The sequence below is a fragment of the Anguilla anguilla genome, chromosome 14, assembly GCF_013347855.1.
Source record: "Anguilla anguilla isolate fAngAng1 chromosome 14, fAngAng1.pri, whole genome shotgun sequence".
NCBI classification, from domain to species: Eukaryota; Metazoa; Chordata; class Actinopteri; order Anguilliformes; family Anguillidae; genus Anguilla; species Anguilla anguilla.
Window position 1 is genome coordinate 9162898 of NC_049214.1, and position 26055 is coordinate 9188952.

Below are 26055 nucleotides of genomic sequence, written 5' to 3' on the forward strand. Positions count from 1 at the left end.
ATTTTGCAACAGGTGAGAGATTTCTTTTGCAGTTGCTCTCTGCACCTGTATACTCCTGTGTGTAATGTGAAGCACTAAATATGTCAACAAGGAAGACTGAGCAAGCATATGGTAATAAGCCGTATCATAAATCATGTATTGGTCGTGCCAAATGACATGTATCCTGCCTTCCACTCATAGACTGTATAAAAATGTACATGCCTTCCTGCCTTCCACGATGCTTCCTGCCTACGCCACGGCTGAGCTACATCTTTCCAGCAGGTGGCGCGGGACTTCACTTTCTGGTGCCTACTATCGTAAGAAATTTAATACTGTACCCGTAATAAATGTAATACTGTTTAATAGTTTCCTTTAAAACGTGGAATTTCGCACGATTCTTAAAAAAATTATATAGGGTCGCTTACTAATTTATGCACGGATTTGACTCCTAATATTTCACAATGGATACATGGCTATTGCCTGTGATTTAGAATATTTAATCAAAAATATAATTCATTTTAAAAAGTGAATTTATTTATGATTTAATAAGCTACATTACATCAATTTAATGACTTCATTTTTTCCATATCTGGGGGAGTAAAAACATGTAAGCATGCACACATGCAGAAGAGAAGACTTGTTACACTGCTGATAGACCAGCATCTTCTCTTTCCTTCCATAGTTCAAAGGGAATCCTTGACTTTCAGTGTCTTTTAAAGCTGAGCTCCACTGGTGAGAGCATTATCACACAGCACTCAGTGCAGATATATTACACACACACACACACACACACATACATATATATATATATATTACACTGCCAATTACATCAAAATGTGTGCTCAGGGTGTGATGTAGAATACAGCTCACCAGGTGACACTGTTTTCAGTGGTGGGATAATGGCTTTTGACTGTCTTAGGGTACGGTGTCTGCACATTTGAACAGATTATGCATGCATTCCCAATGTGCTAAATAACGTCTGGATACAGCAGATCTGCTATTGAACTTAGGGTGTCCGATCTGATAACACCTGCAGGAGCAGGCCATAAATTCAGTACAGGGGATATTTTCCAGTATGACACAATGATGGGAGACCTTCTCCCCATCTCCTACGCATGCACCCTCATAGCATTGTTAAAGTTATTGTGGTCCTCATTGAACAGCTAGTTACATCTGCCTTGCAACCTTAAAATAAAAGTTTTCTTTGGGTCTGAATTTTTACAATGTGACTCAATGGATGGAAAAATCTGGCCAGCTCATCAATTGCCTAACACATATACCAGATATACCACTTAATATATTTGTAACCCACAGATGTATTTGATTCATATGCAAATTCAGTTTCATTGTCTATAATTGTTTATAAATTGTGCAAAATGTTCAATGCTGAATAATATGGTATACAGCAGGGCGTCCTAACCCTATTCCTGGAGATCTGCCATCCTGTAGGCTTTCATTTCAAACCTAATTTGGCACACCTGATTCTACTAATTAGCAGCTGAAAATATTTAGCTGTTGAATGAGGTGTGCTTTGTGAGGGTCAGAGTCCAAACCTACAGGATGGTAGCTCTCCAAGAACAGGGTTGGGTGGCCCTAGTATACAGAATCACTCATGGACTGATTTGAGCAATCAAATGCATATGAAATGTTTTTTCATTTTATTTGATATACCATACCAATGAAATCGTTCACTTTGGCTCAGTGTGTTTTGTGATAATTCTCAATCCTTTGCTGTGTTCTATATCTGCTTGATCACAGAGGAATCAGAGCATGCAATGCCATTGAGTAAGCAGTAAAATAAGCACTGCACAAAGCTGGTGAATCTGTGGTTGGATGCTTGAGCAGTTGGGGAGAGGGGGGTACGTCGGTATTGTTTTCTGTATTTATTTTAGTGTATATAAATGATGCACGGTGTGTTGTTTATTTTAGTGCATAAATGTGATGAAAGAATGAATATTTGGATATTTTTTCCATAGGACTATCAGCATTATTTAGATGGTTGTAGAGAGGAGATTCCGGCTCGTGACCCTCTGTCATAGGAAGAGGAAATGAGGTCAGCTACAACCCAACCCACACAGCATAGCAGTGAATCTGTTTGACATTTGAGTCAGTTCACTCAATCAGTCAGTGAAGAAAGAAATTCACATTATTCAGTCAGTATTTTTACCTGAATCTTAAAGCGGTGTGGTTGTGCCGTTAAATTATTATAACAAATGAACAACAAGAATACAGAGCTGGGCATAACAAATACAGCAATGCTTTGTTTTGTTTGTGTGAAATAAAAAAATTTAAAAAATGGATTAAGTGAAACTAAAGTCTGCACATGGAAATCATACAGAGCTGTGTCTGGCTTGCCAATATTTTGGGGATTGCTCATGACAAAATGTGGTTTCATAAAAGTGAAGCCATCCAAATGGCCGACCACTCAGGAAATAAGATGTGGCCTTGTTACCTAATGGTTGATTTACATCCTGACCACAGATTGACAGGAAATTGTGACACATTCAAAATAAAGTGGTATATATAAACAGGGAGTTGAAAAACAACGGAAATGTAATTAAAAAAAAAAAAAATACACCCCAGAGTTTCCGGAGTTTTTATTTTTATTTTTTATTGTGCTTCAAAAAAAAAAAAAAAACACGAGGATCAGGCAGTAATTATGTTGAGAAACACATGCTGTAGGTTTGTCAGTTTTTTTGTGATGATCCCTTTTTTTGCTCACTGAGATAAACAAGGGCTGTGAAACAAATTATAATCTATGATGTAAATTATGAGCTTCAGAAGGAAAACAGTCCTCCATTTAGACAGCAGCTTTGACCTCATGGCAACAACAGTAAGATTAGATGACTGCAAAAACTACTCTTGCACACTGAATGTCCAGTGTTTTTCTTTTTCTTGGTCCATTCTGCACCAACATCTGCAATCTCCATTCAATCCAAAAATAAAAACCATCATACATTAGGTGTTGTGGTGTAATGCATCAAAATAATTCTGTCTAGTCTCACAAGGAAACCAATGTGTACAGTATAGCTTGAGGACACATTTTTTCCAGCTGAAAAGATGCAATTCAATTGACAACAATAACAACTCTCATATTTTTTTAACCAACCAATTTTTGTATACAAACACTGAAAAGAGGATGTCTGTGTGTACCACAGCATGTACATGCTTTTAATCTCCTCCTGAACTTGATTTTATCTGAGGTTTTCCTGTTACAATGCAGAGTAAAGAGCAAAGTTAGTACAGGAAAAATGGACAGTGGATCTGCTGTTCTCAGACTTAAGGTGCTGGAGGAGGGAGAAGCTTTACAATCAGTGCCTCTCTGTCAGCTGCCTGGTGCTGGGTTTAAACAGGATCAGCATAAATAGTAACAATTTAATGGTTTCAGGGGCCTGTGTTTGTGTCTGTATCAACATGTACCCCCTTGCCTCTATCTGTAGTGTACCTTGTTACAGTTCATCAAGGAAATGAGTCTATGATTACAGATTAGAGATGTGAACAAAAGCATCTGACTTAAAGAAACAAAGCACTGCCTACTTACTCTAATACGTACTGTTTGTTTTATACATTTCACAATCCTGTAAGGATTTCTTTTTAATTGCTGTGCAATTGGCCGTTTCATAGCTAATTAGTGCTGCTCTGTGATTACAACTAACTATATTTTTAGAAACTGCAAGCAGCAGGTACAAGCTGCAAGCTTGTTTTTGCCTTAGATTTCTCGACTACATAAATCTAATACTCTGCCTTCCCCCTTCTGTCCTGCCGCCAAAATGGAGAGAATTTGGATGCCACGTGTAGCATTTCTCTAATGCACTGCTGTTGAACCTTTTGAAAAAAGTTTCCCTTATGACACAGATTTTCTAGGCACTCTTTCTGGAGAAATTAACCTGTCTTTAGCAGTTTGATTACGATCGGTTTGGCTGCGCCAAACAGTCTTGAGTTTAACATCCTGTCCGCGGTGTTTGTCGAAACAGTCACTTTGAGTTCCTGCGCAGCGATGGGGACTTTGGAGGGTAGCCTATTTCCCGCTTTCTCCTTTTGATCCCACAGGCCTTCTTCGGAGGGGGAGTGCGCAGCATGAGTCGGGAGCCCTGGCCTTAGCGCTTTCGCTGCTCTTGGACGGAAGGTGTCAAGTTCTAGCCAGATAACGCCAGTGGAATGATATGCCGGTCCAGCGCCAAGTCTCACGGCAGCTCCATCTCCAGTCTGCTGTCTTTCTCTGGGCTTTCGTAAACTGAACCAAAAAGAAGAAGTTTAAGGGCCAATTCATGGTGCAAGGGCCGGTTTTGCATTTTCCAGCTGCTAGACCCTAGAACCCTTGTAAACCGTGTAAAACCAACACCCCCTCCTCCCAGAACATGAACATTTTAACAGATTTTTAGATATGCCTTACACTTTTTGGGGGTCAAAAAGCCCAGCCACGTTTTCACTTCTTTTCCCTCATCTGATCTGTGAAATGCTTTCAAAACCTGTCCAGGCCATCAGATCTACGCCCGTTTCGCGCTAATTGGTCCCAGCGCTTCCTGCCGGATGTTGCAGAAGCTCCATTGGCATTCACGTCACAGCTCCCTGTTCCTGCCAGCGCTGGCGGACGTCTGCTCCAGACGTGGCTCTCTTTAGAGGGCGGCAGGGGGCGGAAGCTTTGAAGAAACCTGCTGATTGGAGGGAGCAGAACTGAAGCAGTGCAGGAAGAGAAGCATCCTGGCTGGAAGATGGAAGAGCAGGCAGGGGGAGCAGAAGTACACTGGCCAGGAAAGCATCGATTTTAAATCTCAGGGCTTTGCAGTTTTGTGGAATGCACAGTGTAAGGCCTCTTAAAAACAATGTCTGCTGTGTCATTGGAAATCACCAGAAAATCTTAATATGTCCATGTTTAGATAAAATATATAGAATGAATAAAAAACCTTTCAGATAGCAAGCACATGTTGTTTGCCAGTGCATTTCTTTGCAATTGATAGATGCAAAGCCAAAACATGAGGCACTGGATCTGAGATACTTTTTGCAGCAGTTAACATAATTATGAACCTTTTAAATGTATTTTGATGCCGATTAACATGAAATGATCCATCAACTGTAACAGTATGGAAATAAAGCGATTAATTTTACTGCATTCAAGACTGACTGACCAGTCCAGGCCTGGGCCCTGTGTCAAGGCAGTTATTGCTTATTAGCGCCACATGTAGCATTGCAGCTTCATCCAAGCGCAGGATGCAAACCTAGAGGCATATCAATATGTGAGACTGCTAGACTTCAGGAATGGCACTCCTGGTGGAAATGATCCAAATATTCCATTGTTTGGTCTCCTGCTTTCATTGATTTCCTGTTCTCAACTCTGCCTCACTACAAGCCAATTTGCCAGGTCCCTTCTAGGATAGAAAATAACCCCAGCGGTATTTTTTGGCTATCACTGTTAGCTAGTAGTTGGAGAGAGGGACGCAAATGCCTTTTCCTATGCTGCATGATGCTTCAGCTGCATGACCAATAGCTATCATCTCCTGTGAAGTATGTGAAGTCATCTGTGACTTTGTTGCAAAAGTCAACATAGCATAGTTTGATTGTCTACTCCGAAACAGAATGTGTCTTTGGTTAAATTATAGTTTTGAGATTCTGAAACCTGTTGTCATAGCCAAATGTTGCCTCTCATTGTTCAGTGCGCTTGTAAGACATTTCCTTATTAAAGATTAATTGAGCAGTATATTAAGGAATAATGTGGCTTACTGTTTACAAGCTCTGATCAGTTCTAAGTGCTTTTGACATTCATAGAGGAAGTTTTTAACATACTTTTGAGTGGATGTTAGATGAAGACAAAAAACCTCCACATTTTACAGTGTCAATATATTGTAATAGCGCATGCATTTCCTCATAGGCTGTTCTGAATGTGTTTCTGTTTCCCAGATTCGATCTGCTGGCGCCATGAAAATTGTTTATAACTTTCCTAGTTTCCTCATATCGCCCTTTATAAGTCAACTGTCATTATGCTAGGATTCAAAACATGATAACTTACAGTTTTAATTAGCTTCCTTTTATCACTAAAAGTGGCTAATGTGGCTTTTAAATGTGTTGGTCTCCAGTAAATGACTTTATTAAAATGGAACTTCTGTATGTTGAAGAAGTCATATAAGAACACCATACAAGCCACAACAAAGTAAGGAGTGGAAATATTTGCTTGTTGTGAATCTGATTCTGAGAAAGTTTTAAGTGAACAGTTAGCCTCTCTGAGTACTGTTTGAACAAGGATAGTAATATTTTCCACGCTGCTCATGGCTTCGTCCCGTGTGGCTTTGATTAACTTTTCTTCATTCATTATGTACACAGGCGGCTTTGCTCTTTGATATATTTGTTGCATGTTTCTGATTGTAGAATTTTAGGCTCGGCTGTTGAGCTGGATTTGTAAAAACTGCAGGAGATCCCCACATAAAAGCTTCACGTGTTTTAATGCTGTTTTCATTGCAATCCTTAAAGCCTGTTTAAATGGGACTGAACGTCTGTGTGGACATTTGTAAAGAAAGAGAAGTAGGCTTGAGCCTTTTAAAATGTTTGTCCAGGAGCACTCTTTCCAGTATATACTGTACATCCATCTCATGGTCTGTATGCCTTGAAGTACATGTGAGCATACATGTATATGTAATCATTTTATATTATACATTCAATGAAATGGCTGCTGTGTTTTTTAAATGTCAAGATGATTTTATTATTTTGTAGCAAAGTGATACATGGATACATTTAGTTTTGCCATGTGGGTGGGAGTTGGCACTCATGCCTACATCACATGATCAAACTGAGGGTCGTCTATGTGACATTTACATCTCTGTAATGAGCTGGAAAATGCTGTGTGTCTGGAAATGTGTCTGGAAGTTGGGGGTTCTGTCATGCCCCTCTAAATGTCTGTATGTTTTTGAAAGGTGGAGCATGTCCTGAAGAGAGGTGTCGGGATTCACCACAGAGAGCTCCTCCCTGGTGAAACCATAGTGATCCTGTTCTCCAAAGGCACGCTCAAGGCCAGCAAGAGCTTTCATCTTCTTCCCCTGCCACCCTGACAGGAAATCTTTCAATGCCTCCTCAAAGCCTCTGTAAGTGTTGAACCTAATGCTGCTTTTTACAAGGGGTTCACAGATCAACACTAGCACAACACTGATAATCTAGAATAACTGGGCACCTCTTTTTAAAATCTGAGGAACATGATATCAGTGAAATATGCGGAAATTTGTGTTTTTCAACCGAACTGTATCATGGCTTACTGGCTTTGAATGCTACAGAGGCATGCAGGCTGCTTGATGTTTGGATGTTAGGAGGTAATCGGAAGGTTAAAAGCAGTACTACAATTCCCTCTCAGTCTAGCTACAGCCCTGCTTCAAAGAATAATGCAGTGTTGGTCCTTTTAAGGCTTGCTTTCTTAAAAGAGCCTCTAGTAGTTTTCTTTGGAAGACCTGGAAAATACACATGGTGCATTTGCTTTGCCAACAAAACAACAGTTTTCAAAAATGAAAAAAATGAAAATAAAAATACAAAAAACTTAATGTTTTGTGACTTGCAGCAAATAAACAGCCTTGAACTGCTCTAAACATTTTTGTTCCATCACCGAGTTGCCATGTTAGACTCAACAAAGTTGACTCAAGCAGTGCCAGCAGCCCTCTTGTGCTTTGCGTAGTGATTTGCAGCCTCTTATGCCCTCTTAGTAAATTCCCACAAGGCCTTGTGTGCCATCCAGAGCTTTTGGGGGTAAACATGCCAGTCCACCAATTGACAGCACCCAACGCCTGTACTGGTGGCTTGTTTCTGAAACAGAGGAGCCGGTGACAAATGTTTGCAGTTTAAACGTTTGTATGTAAATTGTTGCCATTCATTTTTTATTGCAATAGTGCTGTTTAACCATTGATGCATTCTACAGTAACAATAAAAAAACTGTATCATGATGTACAAGTGTGGCACAGAAATTGTGCTTTGACCATGGTACTATCCTTGTGTCGCTTCTCTACTAAATACCAGTACATGTGAAATTTTAGCTGTCTTAGTCGAGTTGTGTGCTAAAAAATGAAATAGTTCCCTGAAACTCATTCTTTTTCTTTTTATCTATCAAGGCAACAAAAAATGATTTCCGTAAATCTGAGACTTAGCTCATGTACTCTGAATAATGCTTGTCATTTCACAAAATCAGGATTTGACATTAAACAAACAGACACATATTGTTTACGTGAGAGAGGAGCTAGGAGTCAAGCTGTTATGAATAAAGGCTCATTTTCTGCTGGCATTCAGTGAAGTTTAGGAAAGGAAACTGGTGTCCAGAGTGGCTGTTTTCAACATCTGGTGATGATAAACGTGCCAAGAGAACATGCATTCAAGGACTTGGAGTTTTTAAAACAAAGAAATAAAAGTTTGGGCTTTGTTCCAGTGTGCGACTGTTCTTCTTGGGTAGCCAGAGCAATCATGAGTTCTACCTACTGCAGAACTATAATGGGACCTACATTGTATTGTATATAGGTTTATTAAATAAAGTGAGCACAAGACACAGTGACATGTTGGTTGGGCATGGTGGTCACCTTAGCCATACTTTCATAGAGCAGCATCATTCTATAGCATGCTGTATTAGTGCCACAGTTAGCAGCACTAACACACTACGTGCCTTCTGTTAGTGTCTGTATCAATCTGTATCGATCTCAGCCATTTTCTGCTCCAGTGTAGCCTCTGGGATCTATACGGCAGAGATACACTGCACTCTGGGAAAATAATCTCAATGTTTTTAGAGTTCTGTCAGGCTGTCAGAGTTGTGCAGTCTTGTTGAAGATGCAACTCTCACCTGAAATATAAGACTTAAGTTCCTCTGATCACCACATAGCACTGCCCTAGTATAACCACATCTCAGTCTGGGATTCTGATACAGTGGTCTGCATATTTGTAGAACTACTACTAGTCTCTTATTTTCTATTGTACCCTGGTTAGGATTTTCTGAATGACTGCACAGCAACTGTGTTTACACTGGTAACGTTCATGCATTGAAAATTCCCTAATACAGTACCTTTGTCTGTCTATCTTCAAAAAGTAAATTTGTGCCAATTGTTTTGAAATGACCGAGTCCACTCTTTCCCCAGACAACAGAGGGAATGTTCATTTCCTGGGGGAGAGTCAAGTGGTCTGTTGCTACATAAATGTGGTGTTGATGCCAACAGTCAATGCTCTGTTGGAGGTATTTGTGGGCTATGGACCTATTCAGTCCCTCAATGTCAGTGCAATCAAATTTGGATCTATTTGAAGGGGTGGAAATAATGTTCATCTTGGCACAATATTCATGAAGATTAATTGCAGAAAAGGGCAAATTTGTCATTGAAACGAATTACATGACATATCTGTGGCCTTTCATTATTCACAATGCCCCATTGAATCTAAACCCTTTGGAATTGCCACACCTATCGAGCCACAGAACCCTATTGTTCTCTCAGAAAAAATGAAAATGGATTTTGAAGTGGGTTTGTGTGGTTTATCCTTGAGATCTGTACCTTTTTGTTTTTCCATTTTGTATGAAATGGTCAAATTAAACGAATACCAGAACTACACCACATTTTTTGGATCTAAGAATAGGCAATAAAATCTATTTTGCTTTGGCTGCAAGTGAGCACATCCAGTTTTAAATCCTTGCTTTGAATATTATCACATTTTTGTGTCCCATACTGCTTTCAAAATTGTGTAATGCATTGCGTGATTGTGTATTAATGAAATATACTTCAGCAATCTCTTGACTGCATTCCAATTCTGAAAATATATTCATATATATTCAAGTGAAGTGGCAAAGGAAAATTCTGTACTGATGTCAAGAAACATTTTTTAATACAGTGTCATCACTACATAGAGCAGTTTGTCCAGTCATGCAGTTTGTCCTATGGGGGCGTATTTGTAACAATTGCTTGTGAGATGCAGTCATGTAATGCACATTTTTTTCATGAAACGGCTGTATATGACCCTTCATGTTTAATATTGCAGTGTAGGATAGACACACACACATTGCATGCACACACACACACACACACACAAACATATTCCACTCCACTAGTTATATAAGAAACAAAATTTAAACCGCAAAATGGCACAAAATGTTCCACAGCCGTGTTAGCTTGCATGTTAAAAAGTACAGCTGACTGTCAGTTATTCATGTCAGAAATTCTTCCAAAGATAATACATTTTTTACCATTTTTCTGGTATAGCTGTCCTGTTGAGCAAAAGCTGGCCTACTACACTGTACTGAATCTGTAATGTTCTAGTGATGCACTCAGGGTATGTGCTGGAGAAGCCCAATTATGTATTGCACTACGTTGCTGCTCCTAGAGTTGTTGAGAGTTCAACTCCAGCTCATTAACAGCATTTCATGCAGAAAAGACTGTGGGCTCAGACAGTGATTAATGAAGACCTTGTATATCCAAAACCACCATTTAAAAAAAAAAATGTGGTATCAACATTTTTTTCTCATTGTTGATCTGTTTATGGAGCAATCCTCTGATGAAAGTAGTTCTCAAAGGCAAACAAACTGAATAACATCTGTTCACAATTACAGTTGTAGTGTATTAATTATTCACAGTTTTTCTTCAACATGCAGAGCATATCTTACACTATTATTTATGAGTACAGCTTGGTATTTACCAGTGCTATTCGGGTTGGTACCTACCTTAAAAGTAGTGCAGTGTCACATATGGGTTTGAACCGACAGTGCTATAATTTGACTACCGTCTTGCTGCAGCCATAACAGCATTACAGATGCCACAGGCCTGCACCACTATTTGGAAAACTTAGTCTTGTGCTATAATTTTCTGTACCCTAAGGTTTTAGCAGGCTGGTAGCTGAAATGGAGAATGTATCGCTTTTAGGTTGAGCTATCTGTCTTTTGGGGTGTTCACTATACCTCTAGTCTTAGAGCAGCCAGATATACAGGGATTTACAACACAGTGTTTCACTGGTCTGTTGTTTCACAGTGAGGTATGAACAATCATATTCTCTGTCTCTTATCATGGGCTTTTTGAGTGCTGTACTGTGTCACCATAAATAGACGACTTACCAAATTCCATTACAGAAATGAAGAAACTAAAAGCTTGGTACATCACCATAAAAATCCATATTAAGGAGGATGTTGTGATGTATTTCACAATCTTGCAATATCTTGCCAAACTGGGAAAGGAGGCTAAAGGACTACATATAACCTTACGTATTTTGACATCCAGAAAATATTGGATGCTGCTCAGGTTACGGCCAGAAAGAATAAATAAAGAAAATCCCACTTTGCCTTACTTTCCATTCTTTGAATAGTTTTAAACTCTGATTTTTATGGGTCTTTCCCCTCATTTTCAATATCCGTTTGTATTTCGAGGCCTGTCTCATTGTTGGAATGGGCTCATTGCTGTCCATTTGAGTGCAGCTCAGTATGCTCCAAAGCATGTGTTGCCAGAACTTCTTTTCACTGACCTGCGCAGTCATAGCGTTGGAGGAGTACACTGTAAGCACAGCTGCTTCACACAGACTGCAGGTGCCTAATTGATCAGATGAGGTCTGCGATGCGCGGAGGCGCAGACAGTCTTGCCGTATGAAATCCTTCCTCCCTTGGTGCCAGGTATGCAGGCTGTGTGCCTGCTGGCCATGGTTGGTGCTGGCACAGTCGACACTGGTAAGATCTAGACTTGACACCAGACCATGGGAACCAGACAAACCGGAATTGGATTTTCACTGCCTTATTTTACATTTTGTAAATATAATGAATAGTTATCTTTAAGAGAAAACCACCGAAGAAGTTAAGATGTGTAGGTGGGTTTGTGAAATCTTTCAGTGCATGATGTTATTGAGTTGTTGTTGTGACAACTTGATGTCTCCTATATTACACTGGGTTCACTTTGCAGTGCTCCACCGCTCATGGGGTAGCATTGAAAAATATTTTTAGAACATTGATACCCGGATCAGTCATTCTGCAGTTTTTATTCCCACAAAAAAATGTAACGAAATTCATGAATGCCAGCATCCATTGCATGCGTTCTCTTTCCTCATCCAATATTTTAAAAAATAAGGTATTACTCATTTTAGATTGTCAATCCTACTGGTAATAATGTACAGTATAACCCCAACTGCATGTTTTAGCACTGAAGCTATATTTTGTCCTGAGCTATCACTTTTTATGCATTTATAAACAAGATAGTATTGAATGTTTTAATATGTTTTAATATTTCATATGTAATACTATATGTTTGTACTGAAGCTTTGTTTTGCTGAAGCTTTGTGTTGCTCTGTAGATGGCTAAAACAATGCTGCTAGAGCAGAGGAAATTCAGCCCTACAGTGGCTCTACAAGACTGTGTGTGTTTGATACCACAGAGAGTCCACCCTGACCAGGTTTACAAAGAAAGGTAAACTCTTTAGCAGCATGACTCCAAATAATCACCACAATAAAAGCAAAATATCGATAGGATAAAGGCTCAAGCATCATTAGGTAGAGTGTGAGGAAACTGGAAAAGCAAACATTGTTAACCTCTCATGTGCTAATCTTCTGAAACACCAGGAAACTCCTGTTTGCTGATTGCTTGCCATTATTAACCTGCCACACAAACTTTCTCCTTTGTAATTTGATTCACATCAAGTGAACATTTTACTGCATGTGTGATTACGTCCTTTGAGTCATCAAGGGTGTTGGATTTTTACTAAAAAGTAAATATTTAGTGGAGATCTGAAGAGCTATTTTAGTGCTAGATATGAATGGGTATCATTGTTTAAATGAAAGTTCTTATAATAGAATAATGTTGTTGTATAATATCGAGTGGAAGAAAGACAGTCTTTCTTCCTATTGCATCCTGTACAAACACAGACTATTCCTCTGATATTCAACTGCCCTGCCCCAGGGAGAACATCCTTATTTATACTGGCTTATAGAGACTTTTACCAGCATTGAGCTTCTTTCTGTGCTGCTTGTCCAGTCTGTCCAAGTCACGGGAAATGGCCAGCTACCTCGACTGAATTGTGTATGAATAACCATCTTACAGTATCATATTACCATTTTTATAAATGAAAGAGATCCCCATCTGCAATAAAATCCACAAGCATACATTCAATGGTTCAGTTTCAGAGGATGTGGGGGCCTGTTTAAATCAAGCCAAATATGAAGTTTTAAAAACAATTGCAGTGGAGCACATCCACATCCATAATGACCACTTGTGATTTTGCCCTAAAACATTTTTAAAAGGCTATCATTTAGCTCCAATCATTACAGTCAATGTATGAGCAGTGATCACTATATTCAGTTTTCAGATTTCTGGAAACTTTGAGGCTACTGCACAATTATACAAGATTTATGGTCAGCAATGAAGAATGTAAGTGTAAGCAATAAATTCATCGTACACAATGTATCATACACGCGCAAGTCTTCTCTTATTTCACTGGGGTTGAACAAGCTCTGCACTAAATGTTAAGTAGTTAACTGTAGCTGAATAGCATGGAAACACACCACCACACCCAGCATTGAAACACCATCTGCCCTTCACACACAAACCCCAGGTTCATCAGGTTATCTATCAGGGGAGTGAGTGAACATTAAGCTGTCTTGTCTATGCACTGTTATCCAGCATACATTACAGGGAGACATTCCTTATACAGTAGAATTATGGTAGTGTTTGGAAATGTAAGTTATTTAACTTGGCATCAATGCTGAAAGATGACATCAGTGCTTAAACACTTTCTCATAACTGGTGTGGTTTGGGTGTGAGGCACACTCGGTTTATGTGTACATACTGTTTCTGCACGAAACATTTTAATTATTATTATTTTTATTTTTTTTACAAAATCTGATTCCCGGTTCCTCTGGATCTGTCCTACCTCCGAAGTGTCCTCTGTCAGTTTGTCCATCACTTTCATTCTACAGTTCACCTGCTGGGTTATACAGATATTGCAGTAAAGGGCACTTCACACTGTTGTTGCCGACATGCTACAGAAGCCTGACCAGCCAACACTGTGGCCAATAATGTGCTGCATCTGTGGGCTGCAGCTGGCCACAGTCAGCACTGGCATGGTCAGATTGTGATACTAAACCACAGGGCTTGTCACTACATTGAAAACCAGTGCTGCAGCTGGACAAGTCTCCCATCACATATAGTATGTTTTGCTTGACGTTGTAATAAGAACTGAATTATCAATTTTGTCATTTGTAATCAGGTACTGAAAATGAATGTGACCAATCACCCTGTTCCATTTCAACAGACTAATTTTCTTGCAAGTCTTCAGATATTTTAAACATGTCTTCATTAGAAGTGATCCCTACACATGAAGCAGATTTTGTGGTTGAATTGTATCATAGTGGAATACTGCAGACAGAGCCAGAATTTTTATACTTGGTTGCTCAATCCCCAGATTTATTTTTCCACTGTATTTCTTTTGCTCCTTACCAAATTCTAGCTAAATAATAAATTAGTGTGCAAATTCTGTTACACCTCAAAATCCCTTCAAATTCACACATAGCTGTTTACTGAATTCAGCTATTTGTTCGTCTCTTTGGGAAAAGTGAAATGTGAGAAGCCGCAAGTTTTCTCAATACCTCCCTGAGACTCCTTAGAAAGCTAGTTCTCGAATCCCTGTGGGTTTCTTTCTGGTAAAAACATTTAGAAGGGATCACACTTAAGCCTGAAAGCAGATGACATCTCCAAGTTTCCTTTTTTTTGTCATTCTGCTGCATGCTGAAAAGCAGACCCAGCAGTCTGTCTACAGTGGGCTGCTGGGGGTATGGGCCTCTCTGAAAGCAATTATTCACTTAGTTCCCAGTATCCCTCTTCCAGATGAGCTGCACTGCCTCTGTAATCAATAAAAATGAAAAAAGTGTCAACGTGTACCCAGGGTTATTTCTTAAAATACGTATGGAGAACTTATTGTCAGAATATTTTACCATATATATAAAAAAGCCTTGTACCTGTATTCATAGTAGAAAGTAAAGCAAGGATTTATTTTGGGCAGACTGATTTATAAGGCTGCCTTGCCAATTCAGCCAAACACTAATGCATGTTTGGATGGTCCTGAAGATGGCAACGAGAAAATGACTTACACATCACTCCAACATTTGTTTAGGTTTTGCTTTCCACGATCAACTTGTCCGCTTTTCATTGACCAAACAATTGATTGTGATGTAGATGATGAGATTATGATTGGCTGTTGTTTCACATGATGAGATGTGTTTCAATCAGGCTTCAGCTCACACCCATCTCTTCTCTCAGTTGACAATCCACAGTGCCCTGTAACCGCTTGATACATGCAGACAATGCAAACACAATTTATTAAACTTAACGAGGAGATCTCTGGATTTGTCAAACTGTATTTTGGATGAAGAACACAAAATTATTATCCTGATTAAATATGAGTCAGGACAAATCTTAATAGAATGCAGCAGACAAATGTATGCTGAAATCCAGAGAGTGGATAACTGCACTCTTTTGTGAACTTCTATGTTTCTGTTCTCTTGTACCGTGCTCAGATTTGCTGTGGTCTGGGAGGACAGTAATTCAATCTTTACCATGCATTAATTCATCATTTTCATATAGTTGTGTTAGATTGTGAGCCATTGTTGACTGGCTACATATATTCATTTAAAATTATGTTCCTGCCCATTAATAGTATGGGTATAAAATAGCAGGAGTTACATTAATGCATGAGGAAGGTGGAGGCTTTCAAGCTCAGGATGTCCTCCACCCAGTAAGGCAGACGCCAGCCTGGTGTCTGTCTACTCACTGTGTGAGATGAAAGAACAGATGGGCTCGGTCACTTCCCTTAAAAGCATTTCAATGAACATGGAAATACACGAAGGACTATGGATAGAAGTGCTTTTCTGGGTTTGAAAATGTTGATGCTAAAGTCAAAATGTTAAAAATCATAACCTGAAGCAATCAAATAAAATATACATTCAGATTATGTTTTCCCTTTGTTTGGGTTTCTTTTCTCATTGTGGAAAAAGCGGGGCAAAGACAATTTTGGAGGACATTCAGAGGTGACACAGTTCCAGTAAAGTTTGTCTGGAACTATAAAATTATTTAACATTGAGGCAGTCAAATGCAAGTAGCTAACCTATGAAAAGTATAATTGAAATATGATCACATATACTGTATAATGTCATTTGTCTATAAAAAAACTTCACACATTCACAGACACTCATTGGATACAACACAAAAAATGTAACTAGGACTGTGGTAGGTTAGTCACTCCATTAACATTTGAAGTAAATGGTTTTATTGATGACAGAATATTAATGTGCCAATGATTTATTGTATTTGTTCATGATAAAGTAATAGATAGCAAATAGATTCACATTTTATTTTACTGTAATTATTGTGGTAAATATCAGCATATAAATTATTCAAATCCAGCTGTAAAGTGGTTTGTCCTAAAACAGGATTACACTCTCTTTAATTCATTAGCCACAACAAGGGATTTACATGTGCTCTAAAAAGATCTTAAACCCTCAGCCATCTTTTATCCATCATTTTAGCCATCATTTATCTCTTAAACATCAATGACAATGACAAACAAATGACAATTTCCATGACTTGTTATTAATTTTCAACAAATGTTGTCTCTGAACATATCTTCTCTACTCACAACTCCTCAGTAACTTTATAGTTCTTTTAGAATTGTGAATTATTTTGCTGTCTGTGATGCATGCATATTAGAAACAGAAGAGTCACCTCTTCAGGCTGCACCTCTCCCCATTCCTCCCTACTTCCCTGTAATCTTTAAATTGACTGTAAGCTTAGGGTTGAAACTAGGTAGCTGTTTCGTAGTTGACTTAGTTAATGCACTCGTCTTAACTACTGCTTGTATTTTTGCATAGACTGCGTTGTTGCTGTTCTGGTTTGTGTTAGTGTTAATCAGTTTAACCTACAGGGTCCAAGTTCAACTATGCGGTTGTTCCCTGCACTTGGAAGGGTACTTCTCTCTACGGTTCTCAACACACTTGTTCCTGGTTATGGTTATACACTTTGTTGTACGTCGCTCTGGATAAAAGCGTCTGCCAAATGCCTGTAATGTAACAGGACCTCTACATAAATGTGATAAAGTTTTAATTTTACATTCAGTCATGTTACATAACCTGGTTTTATTTGAATAATTAAATTTATATAATTCAGTCACAGGGTACAGTTTGACATGACTGTCACAGATGTTTGAACACTGAACTGAATAGCATGAATGCTATAGTGTGCAGTAAGATTGCTGATACAGCTCTTTGGGGATGCTGAATGATACATCCCCCCTCTGCACATCTTTCTTTAAAACAAATACATTTCAGCTGTGGTGCCAGGAAGGGAGTTAGGGTGCTGTCCACCAGGAGGCAGCACTGGCCCCACACACAGGTATGGCCACAGCTGCAATGCATTGTAATCACTGCAGCTGTGGCCCATTACCTAATCACCGGGCCTAATAAAAGGCCTGGTTCGCAGGCCTAAAGGGAGAGAGCTTTGGTGAGCTACTGTATGAGATGGACAAGAGCTAGGGTTAGGGTTAGCGTTAGGGTTAGTTTTTTCCTCTTTTCCTCTTTTCTTTTTCTTTTTTCTTTGTAGTGTTTGGTTGCCAGATTGGCCTTTTTGTATTTAATATTCTTATTGTTTTGGGATTTTTATACCAATAAAAGGCAGCAAGCCAAACACTTCTTTTAGTTTTTTTTCCTGTCTCTTGACCACGTGAGCTGTGGTCACCCCCGGCCCTTCAATTTCAAAACAAAGCTAGATCAAAATAATTCACCAACAACATTTATGAAATATCCACCAGACTCATTTTTCAGATAAGGTTAAAGATTCAAACTACCTACATCAGTTTCATAGTCTTACTGTATAGTGTTAAAGGCCTGCCCACTGCAAAAAAAGTGACTGGACTTAGGGAGTGGTTTTAAACAATGGGTTTTACCATGGAAGAAAACTTATCCTTTAAAAAGTAGACAGCAGATGTTTACATCATCAAGCTCTCGCGTGCCATCAGTGCTGCGGTGAGCATGATGACATAAACATATATTATGTAGTTTTTTAAACAATATCAGAAATCAAAGAATACTATTTTAAAAATACAATTTGTTATAATCATATGATATGAAAACATGTTGTTTAGAAAAAGAGGTTGTGTAATTGTTTTCTCATGAGAAAATGACATGACAATGTTTTTCCACTATGGGATATCCCATTGTTCCAAAGCACTTTCCAGGTCCAGTCCCTTTTTTTTTGCAGTGGGTGGGACTTTTAATACATCGTCATAGATTTTCAAGTCAGAGTAGAAATTCCAGTCAGAGCATGCTTCTATTGAAATTGTTAGTTCATACTTACCTCACAGCAACAGATATACAAGACCTCCCATCTACAACGGTGTCCCCTCAATCCTAATCCTAGAGATCCAGCAAATCAGCTGGGTTGCACTTAAGTGTGTGACAGTATGGAATAGCACGTTTTTGCTGCAGACAGAGATAGTAGTTAGTGGTCTCTTTTTGTATCCGGACTCCTGAACAGAAGATGGTTCTGCTCAGCAGATTTTTGTTCCAGGAAAAGGAAGCTTTTCTCCCTTTCCTGCTCACTTTTCAGTGCCATATAATGAGATAAAAATAGTATGAACATGCAGCAAAGAGATGTGTTTATCCCAGTATTCACATGGGATGTTTTAAGAGCTTGACTAAGCACTGTATTTAGTTCATGGGCACTTTAGTAAGATGTGTATCTTCCTCTCCCTGCTGCATTTTCAGTTGAACAGACTTTTGCCCATACAGTCTCCTGATCTCACTGCACAAGTTACCCATGAACACTTCTGTTTTCTGTGTTCATGTAATCACGTTTCCCCGGTTATCAAGGACAGTGCCGGCCCTGGGGAAGGGTGGAGTTGAAAAGTGTTGGGTCTATTTTAAGCACTCTTCATGGCTTTGCATACCTTTTAAATCTTTCCAATCAGACAGGACAAGACCTGAAACCTCTCTGTCCATCTCTGCTCCAGCTTCTAAATTGGCATTGTACATTTATTTAATTATACTTATGGAGTCAGGGTAACGCTTAGTCAGAACTTATATTGGGCCGCTGTAAAGATTATGGATTGCAGTTGCTGTTTGATTTATGAAGGTCAGCCCACAAATGAACAGGTCTTGTTTTTCAGTCAAATGGAAAGTCACTACAAATGCAGGTTAAACATAATGCAGATCCAGAAACAATTTAGAAAGGTATGCAACACTAGTGTAGTGCCTCAAGTTTTAGTAGAACAGAGCAGGATATGTTATTGAATACATTTGGGTCTAGTATAGTAATTCCAGCATAATTCGCCACTTTGATTACTGAGGACATGAAAGGCACAGACCAACTGTTGAGTGCTTTGAGAACATAAGTGGCCATTCCCAGCCCAATGTAAATAGTGTGGGTTCAGGCAGAGTGTGGTTGGAGAGGTGACTCATAGCATTTCCCTACTGACCACAGGCAGCCACTCAGCATTCTGGGATTGGGGGCTCTCTCTGGTTGGCCCAAAGACAAACTAACTGACCCTCTGTGAGGACTGGCACTGTGGATCTTAATGCCCAACATGTTTGTGCAGCTGGAGTGGACAGTAGGGCCAGAGAAGAGCCTGGGAAGTAGGGGAAAGCACTAGTACAGGGTCTCCCTTTTGTCCCCTTTTGTACCCTATTGTAAATTAGTTCTTCAAGTGCAACTTGTAAGTGACCAGAGAGTTGTGTTTCAAGAATTTATCTACCCATACTAATGATATCAAACAAGCCATGATAGTGACATAAGAAAATAAGATAACCTATTTATGATGAGCAATATGTTTACATTTGTACTGAGAAATGTATAGAATAATATATGAAATATATTGCAAAATATACCAATTATTGCCACTTTGGTCTCAGGCCTGAATATAACCACCAGAATGTATTATTAAATGATAAAAACAATATTTTGGTGGTGTTATATGTTGCATGGTTTGACCCTTGCTGGCACCTGAACACTTATGAGGGCATTCTGGGATTGATTGACCTTGAAATTGTACTGTAATTAGGCAGTAAAGGTGGACACCTGCTGTACTCCGTCTCTACCCCAGTTATTACTATAACTCCACCACAGTTATTACTATAAATGTATGTGTCACTATAGTGATGCATTACATTACATTTCATTTATTTGGCAGAATACGTTGCAATAGGTGTATCCTGGAAAATGTACTTGTAGTGTCACCATAGACCGAAATGTATTATAAGCTATACTGTAATATATTTTTCAATATATTTTTGTTGCATATGTGTGTGCCAGACTGTTTGTTGACTATTGGAGTCTCCTCAGCATCAGTATAAAGGCATTACTTATAGTGTTTGTCCCCAGTGGCTCAGGAGTCCTCACTTTTCATTCTTAATGGCATGGTCTTGGTTCCCCCCTTTCCAGAACTCTGTTTCGTGTGTTCTGTTGGGAAACCCCAGCAGGGAGGGAGAGCGGGCTTTGAGATGTGCTATGCACATGTGTTGTAGTCTGTCTGCGGGCTTGTGAGGACCAAGGGCACTTCATTGGGAGAATGCACAGCTGCCTTGTCACTCAGCTGCCAGAGTGGGGCTGGCACAGCTTCCCCAACTGGAGCTCTGCCCTGAAACTGGAGCATCAGGCTGGTGAAATCACGACTCATTTACACAGAGCCAATGGGGCTGCATAGGTGATAGGGCAGAGCCACCTGACTAGTTGACCAACCTAACCAGACCGGCAGATGGTGAACCGAGGGCGTGATGTGAATCGCTGCAGTTCGCTTAGGCTAGAGCCTCATATTCTTGAACAAGCATGCCAAAAATATTTTAAAAAATTGTAAGTGCACTTCTTTTATGACTGTTTATTTTAAGATAGCTATTTGAATTCATCATGCTTTATTTTTGGAAACAATCGTTAGAATGAAATGTTTTCTTTGTAACAATGACTAACAAAGCAGAACATAACACCATAGCAATAAAACGTGATTCACAGGTTGGAGATTAAAAAAGTAACACATATTTGGGAAATTTGTGAGACGACCCCCCGATGTATCATTTGAACTGTTTCCATGTTGATTGACCCATAACATACCCATCTCGTCTTGAACCCAGTTTCTCAGCTTTCCAAAACCAATCTGCTGAATAACTGTGAAAAGCAGTGACCTCTTTTTTTTCTTTCTTTGAGACCCTGATCTCAAACAGTAAGGGTATAACAGTAAGGCATTACAGGCGTTAGGAGTGTTTTCTTGACTGGAGCAGATTAAAGTGATTGCTCTGATGCTAATGGCAGGAAGTGCTGTTTTTGCTGGACAGATACTGATGTGGGGGTAGGTTGGAGATGATGGATGGTCAGTGTCTCTTGGAGAAGACACCCCGTGCACAGTCAGCCTTTTCTCGCACCTCCCTGCCGAGTCGACCGTCGGGATCGGGGCTGGGGGTGGGGTGGGGTGGGGGAGACAGTGCAAATATTGACTTCGCGCGAGTGGCCAGGTCTCCGGCAGGTCCGAGTGCGGATCAGTGCGGTGTTAAAGGTCGGGGGCCGGGACGCTGAAGAGATACGCCAGCTGCAGGCGAACAATGGCCCAGTGCTTGCCTGAGACCGCCTCTCGCTCATCTCTGGCACTGTGCTGTTTTGTCTCTGTGTGAGTCTATTGCATGACATGCACTAACACAGCTGGCTTACTTTCCCTCCCTCCCCCACAATGGCTTTTTGTAGCCTCAGCCAGCCTGTTTTGTTGACCAGGACCACTTGACATAGAATTTCATTATAAAGGGAGTTCATCTCATATCTCTGTTTCTCACTTTGCCAGTCACTGCTTTTGGCTTTTGGATCAGTGAGAAATCTGGCTTGTGTGTGCAGTGTGAATAGTTTTATAGACTGGAGAATGACATTCTTGAACAAGCATACCAAAATTATTCAGAAACGCTTACCTTTTAAGCCAAGCTTAAGCTTAAGGAAAGTGTGTACCCCACACCATCAGCATGTAAACCTCACTCTGCGGTTGTATTTTATTGCTCTGCTAAATGTTAAATTGAAACTTTGCCCCAGTAGCTTTACTTGCTAATACTTGTGGCAAGCAAATATAGAAGTATACTTTACAAGTACAGCTCAGACCTGTGCTGCGAATATAATTCAGCCTTGCTTAAAAATTTGGTCAGTTGGCCCTAGATGTACATTGAGGACGCTGATGTGATTTACCATGCTCTCCCTCTCTGAAGGGGTGCCAAGATACACAGTTGACTTCACTGCTGGCATAAGGTGCAGGTAACCTCAACGTGACTGGAATAGGTCAGTGCCCAGAAGCAATCTGTGAACGATTCCCAGTTTGTGTATGCAAGTAAACAGTGTATGCAGGCAAGTAAACAGTAACAACACATCCCATTGCCAAGTCAATTTTATTTCCTGTCTTCAAGCACCAAAGCTCACACCCACACGTCTGTATAATGAAGATATTATTGAGCTTTGCTGCCATTTTTAAATGTGTGTGTGCGTGTGTGTGTGTGCCCGCACGCTTGTGCATTTATATGTGCAAAAACGGTAAATGTGCTGTTGCACATGCTTCTGCCTCTTTTCAAATTAACGTTTGGTGAATCAGGAATACACCTTTGTGTACACAGAGGCCAAGTTAGATGAAGAAGAGGAGACATACCTCAGACCACACCGACCCCAGTGTTCGTGATATGACACTTTTTACAGAGTGTTCATGTTCAGTCAAAAGTGCAAGATGATGAAGTTTTACAACACAAACAAAGAGTATTGACTGCATGTCAGTTTCATAAGTATACAAATATAGGTCCAAAACACTCGGACTCTATTAATTAAGAAAAAAAAAATCTAACTCATGTTCAGTTAAATGTAGAATCCTGTATTCATTTAACCTTGGAGAAAAGAATTCTGCTGGCTGGTGTTTCTGCCAACAAAGCTTGCCCTTTGCTGGCAGTTTCTCGATGTTATTTAGTGACACCAGTGGATCCTCTTGATGTCATACTTTCAGAACGGTCTATGGTGATTATTCTTGGTGCCATGGATTTGACTCTCAAGGTTGGTTCTGCTGCTGCTGAATCAATTAAAGCCCCTCATTCTCTAAATCTAATGTCCATGGCCTTCAGGTACAGTCTTGCCTTTAACAAGTAAAACGCATGTTCATTTGAATTCAGGACGGGAGACTGACTTGACCAGTCATTCCACTTTTTGGCCCTGGCCCAGTTTTTTAAATGTACTTTTTTTTAATGAACTCTTGGCTGTTCTGGTTGTGAGGCGTACTAGTGGTTTGCATCTTGCTGTAAACCCACTGAGCTCTTGCTGGTGTAGCCTTCTCTTTATGGTAGCCATTGACACATCTATGCCTATATCCTGGAGTTGTAGATGTGGAGACTCTTAGACTGTTGGCTAGTGAAAAGGGGTTTTTCTTCACAATTGAAAATATTTTTTGGTCATCCACTACAGTGGTCTACCATTCCTTTTCTATTCAGGAACATTGGAAATACATGAACTTTAAAAATACCCAACAATATTTAACTACATGTAATAGTTGGTTGTATATTTTCATCAAAAAAGATGGGCAATATAATTCTTAGATTAGTGCTGAAACTGTTGTAAGGCAGAAAAGGGGTCAGTTGATTCATGCATCTAGGAGGTGCTTCTAATGAGGAGATCGTATCAGAAACAGTGGAGCTCTCATTTTACACACCAGCTTTCCAGTAACTGGCCATGACGTCAGAGGGCAGATTAAGTAACTGTAGGCCTCATGGGTCTAATTAATGAAGCAGATTCCTGGAAATGGAAGTAGAATAATCTCTCTATTTATGCATGTCTGTATGTTGGTCAGTCTGTAGAATATTGTTTACTTAGCAATTATTTGGAGGAAGTATCATTGTGGCATAGACAGCAAAAGTATGGCGTACAAAGGAATGTTATCAGATGAGCCCACCAATAAGCTTCAGTGACCAGTACTGACCAAGCAATCGCTCCATATAGCAAATGGGACCCACAGCGAATTAACAGGCACTGAATAACTTCTGCCCAGTACACTGCCAGCCAGTGGCAAGCTATTTTAGTGCTGACTGAGAGGGATTTTTGGTAATTTAATTATGTTTCAAACTGTGTATCGGTTGTTAGGCTTCCATGAAAGGACACACATTGTTTCTCCTGAATAAACCATCCATACCTTTTTCAGTATGCACGTTGAAAACGTTATGCACCTGCAAAAAAGTTTTTAAAGCTTTATCCCTACAAAGGTTGTTTTACAACAAAAATTTATTTTGCAATGCCGAAGTTTAAACAGAAGACGTGAAAATCACTCGTCTAAGTGAATATTTCTGGAGTCTCCAAATGGCCTTTTTGGAAACTTGCCTAAACATATGTAGCTCAGAAAAAACAATGCAGCATGACCCTTTTTCGTGGTATTGTCAACATAAATTGAACCAGGACTTGTCCAGTGTTGTGGCTGTGGCTCCTTTGTGTTTCTAAGCCCACCAGGCACAGCCATAAGCATCTGCATCCACTAAAAATAAATAAATCTAACAGGTGAAAAAAAAACTTCCATTTCCACTGTTTGAGCATCTGTTACTTTGTCTCAGTAGTATTTAGAGTAATCCAATGGTTACCTTTCAGAAGAGACCAGGATTATGCCTGTAGTCAAAAGAGTTTAAAAAAATAGTGACCTTTTTTTGGTGTATGCCATTTTCAGGCTTGTGTTAAAAAGAGGGGTGCTACAGAAGAGGTTAATCATTAAAATATTGAAGTTAAAAACAACAGGGAAATAATGAAAACCTCTGATTAAGAAAGGGAGAAAAAATCAGAATTCAAAGTAAATGACTGAGTTTTGCTACTGGAGGATGATTTGAAGAGCCTGCATCAGTCTGTCCAAAGCCCACTGTACACTCATATATCATTAGGCTTTCAGGGGTGCACTGGTTGTCTTTCACAGTACGAATACCTGGCTTCTTTGGCTATATTCTGTTCCCAGTGACTCATCCTCTCCCCCTGCTCTGTCTGCAGGAAGCATCATTCACTGCACAAAGTGTCTGGCGGAGCTGCTAAGAGAGATGGGTCCGGCAGCTAAGGGTGTCTGCAGAGAGGAGAGAAGGATCCAGCACAAGCTGTGTCCATCTGAGCGTCTGTGAATGGCGAGTGGTACAGAGGTAGGAACAGCTAGTTATCTGGAATTATTTTCTTTTTGTTTCTCAATTAAATATTTGGGATCTCAAATCCCAGCTGAATTTGGAATGTGCAATTCGCAAACTACTGTATGTACAAGCATGATCATATGCACCCCTGCTGACAGCTTGGAAAAGTGAAGACAACTCGCAGTTCTCCTTAAAAACACACGGTGTCAGCCAGCTGCTTCTTTTCATACCGCAGCCACAAGCTGCGCACGAGCAGAGGAGACCCAATTATACGTGTGCGTGGGAAGCAAGCCATAGGCGCCCGGATGGCTAACAGGGGTCACTTGAACAATGAACAACGCTATCCCCACTATCAGAGTCCCTCCCATATATCCCTTGGGCAATGTAAAGCCAATTGTGTGGCACCCCTGTCGGGCTGCCGGCCACAGCTGGCACTGGTTAGATTTTATTCAAGACTATGGTGCTCACGCACGTACCAAAAGGGGTCCTTTTACTGTGTGAGCTACCCAACAGCCCAAAATTATTTTTTTTCTTCCACAGCTAAGCCCCACCTACCTCAGGGGGTTGTATGAGAGTGCAGACGGTTGTTTGCTTTCCTCCCTTGTAGCACTTTGTGTTGCATACTACCAGATAGCCCCCACTGGAAACAATTATTTATTGTGCATTTCTTGTTATTGTGTATCTTTCCCCCATATCTGAAAATCTGCCCATATGATCTTTTAATAGCGCCACAAACCATAGTTATGTATTTAATTACAACAGTGTTACAAAGTAAATCCAAGGATTTATTCAAATTTCAGGACAACAAACCCTTTTTGGGTCTGTCCATTCTGTCAAGGTGGCACCTACAATTGCTTTACAATAGGAACAAGTGTGACGTTTTACAGTTGGTGTCACATGTCAACAGAAATGGCTGTTGTTGGTCTTTAAAGACCATTTGAAATCATAACTTCTGCCAGGCTACACCTTAGTACATACAGTGACCAGACATCA

At 39.9% G+C, this 26055-nt stretch overlaps 2 long non-coding RNA genes across 2 annotated transcripts; one reads left to right on the forward strand and one right to left on the reverse strand.

Moving 5' to 3' along the window:
- The first annotated feature begins 12 nt into the window (after positions 1-12).
- On the forward strand, positions 13-25961 carry LOC118212416. Its single transcript, XR_004762214.1, has 4 exons — positions 13-296; positions 4030-4783; positions 6882-7049; positions 24935-25961. It is a non-coding gene; the product is annotated as an uncharacterized LOC118212416 (long non-coding RNA).
- On the reverse strand, positions 14321-18472 carry LOC118212417. The gene is made up of 3 exons (XR_004762215.1): positions 18281-18472; positions 15025-15211; positions 14321-14777 (listed from the first exon to the last, which is right to left on the reverse strand). It is a non-coding gene; the product is annotated as an uncharacterized LOC118212417 (long non-coding RNA).
- Positions 25962-26055: the final 94 nt, after the last annotated feature.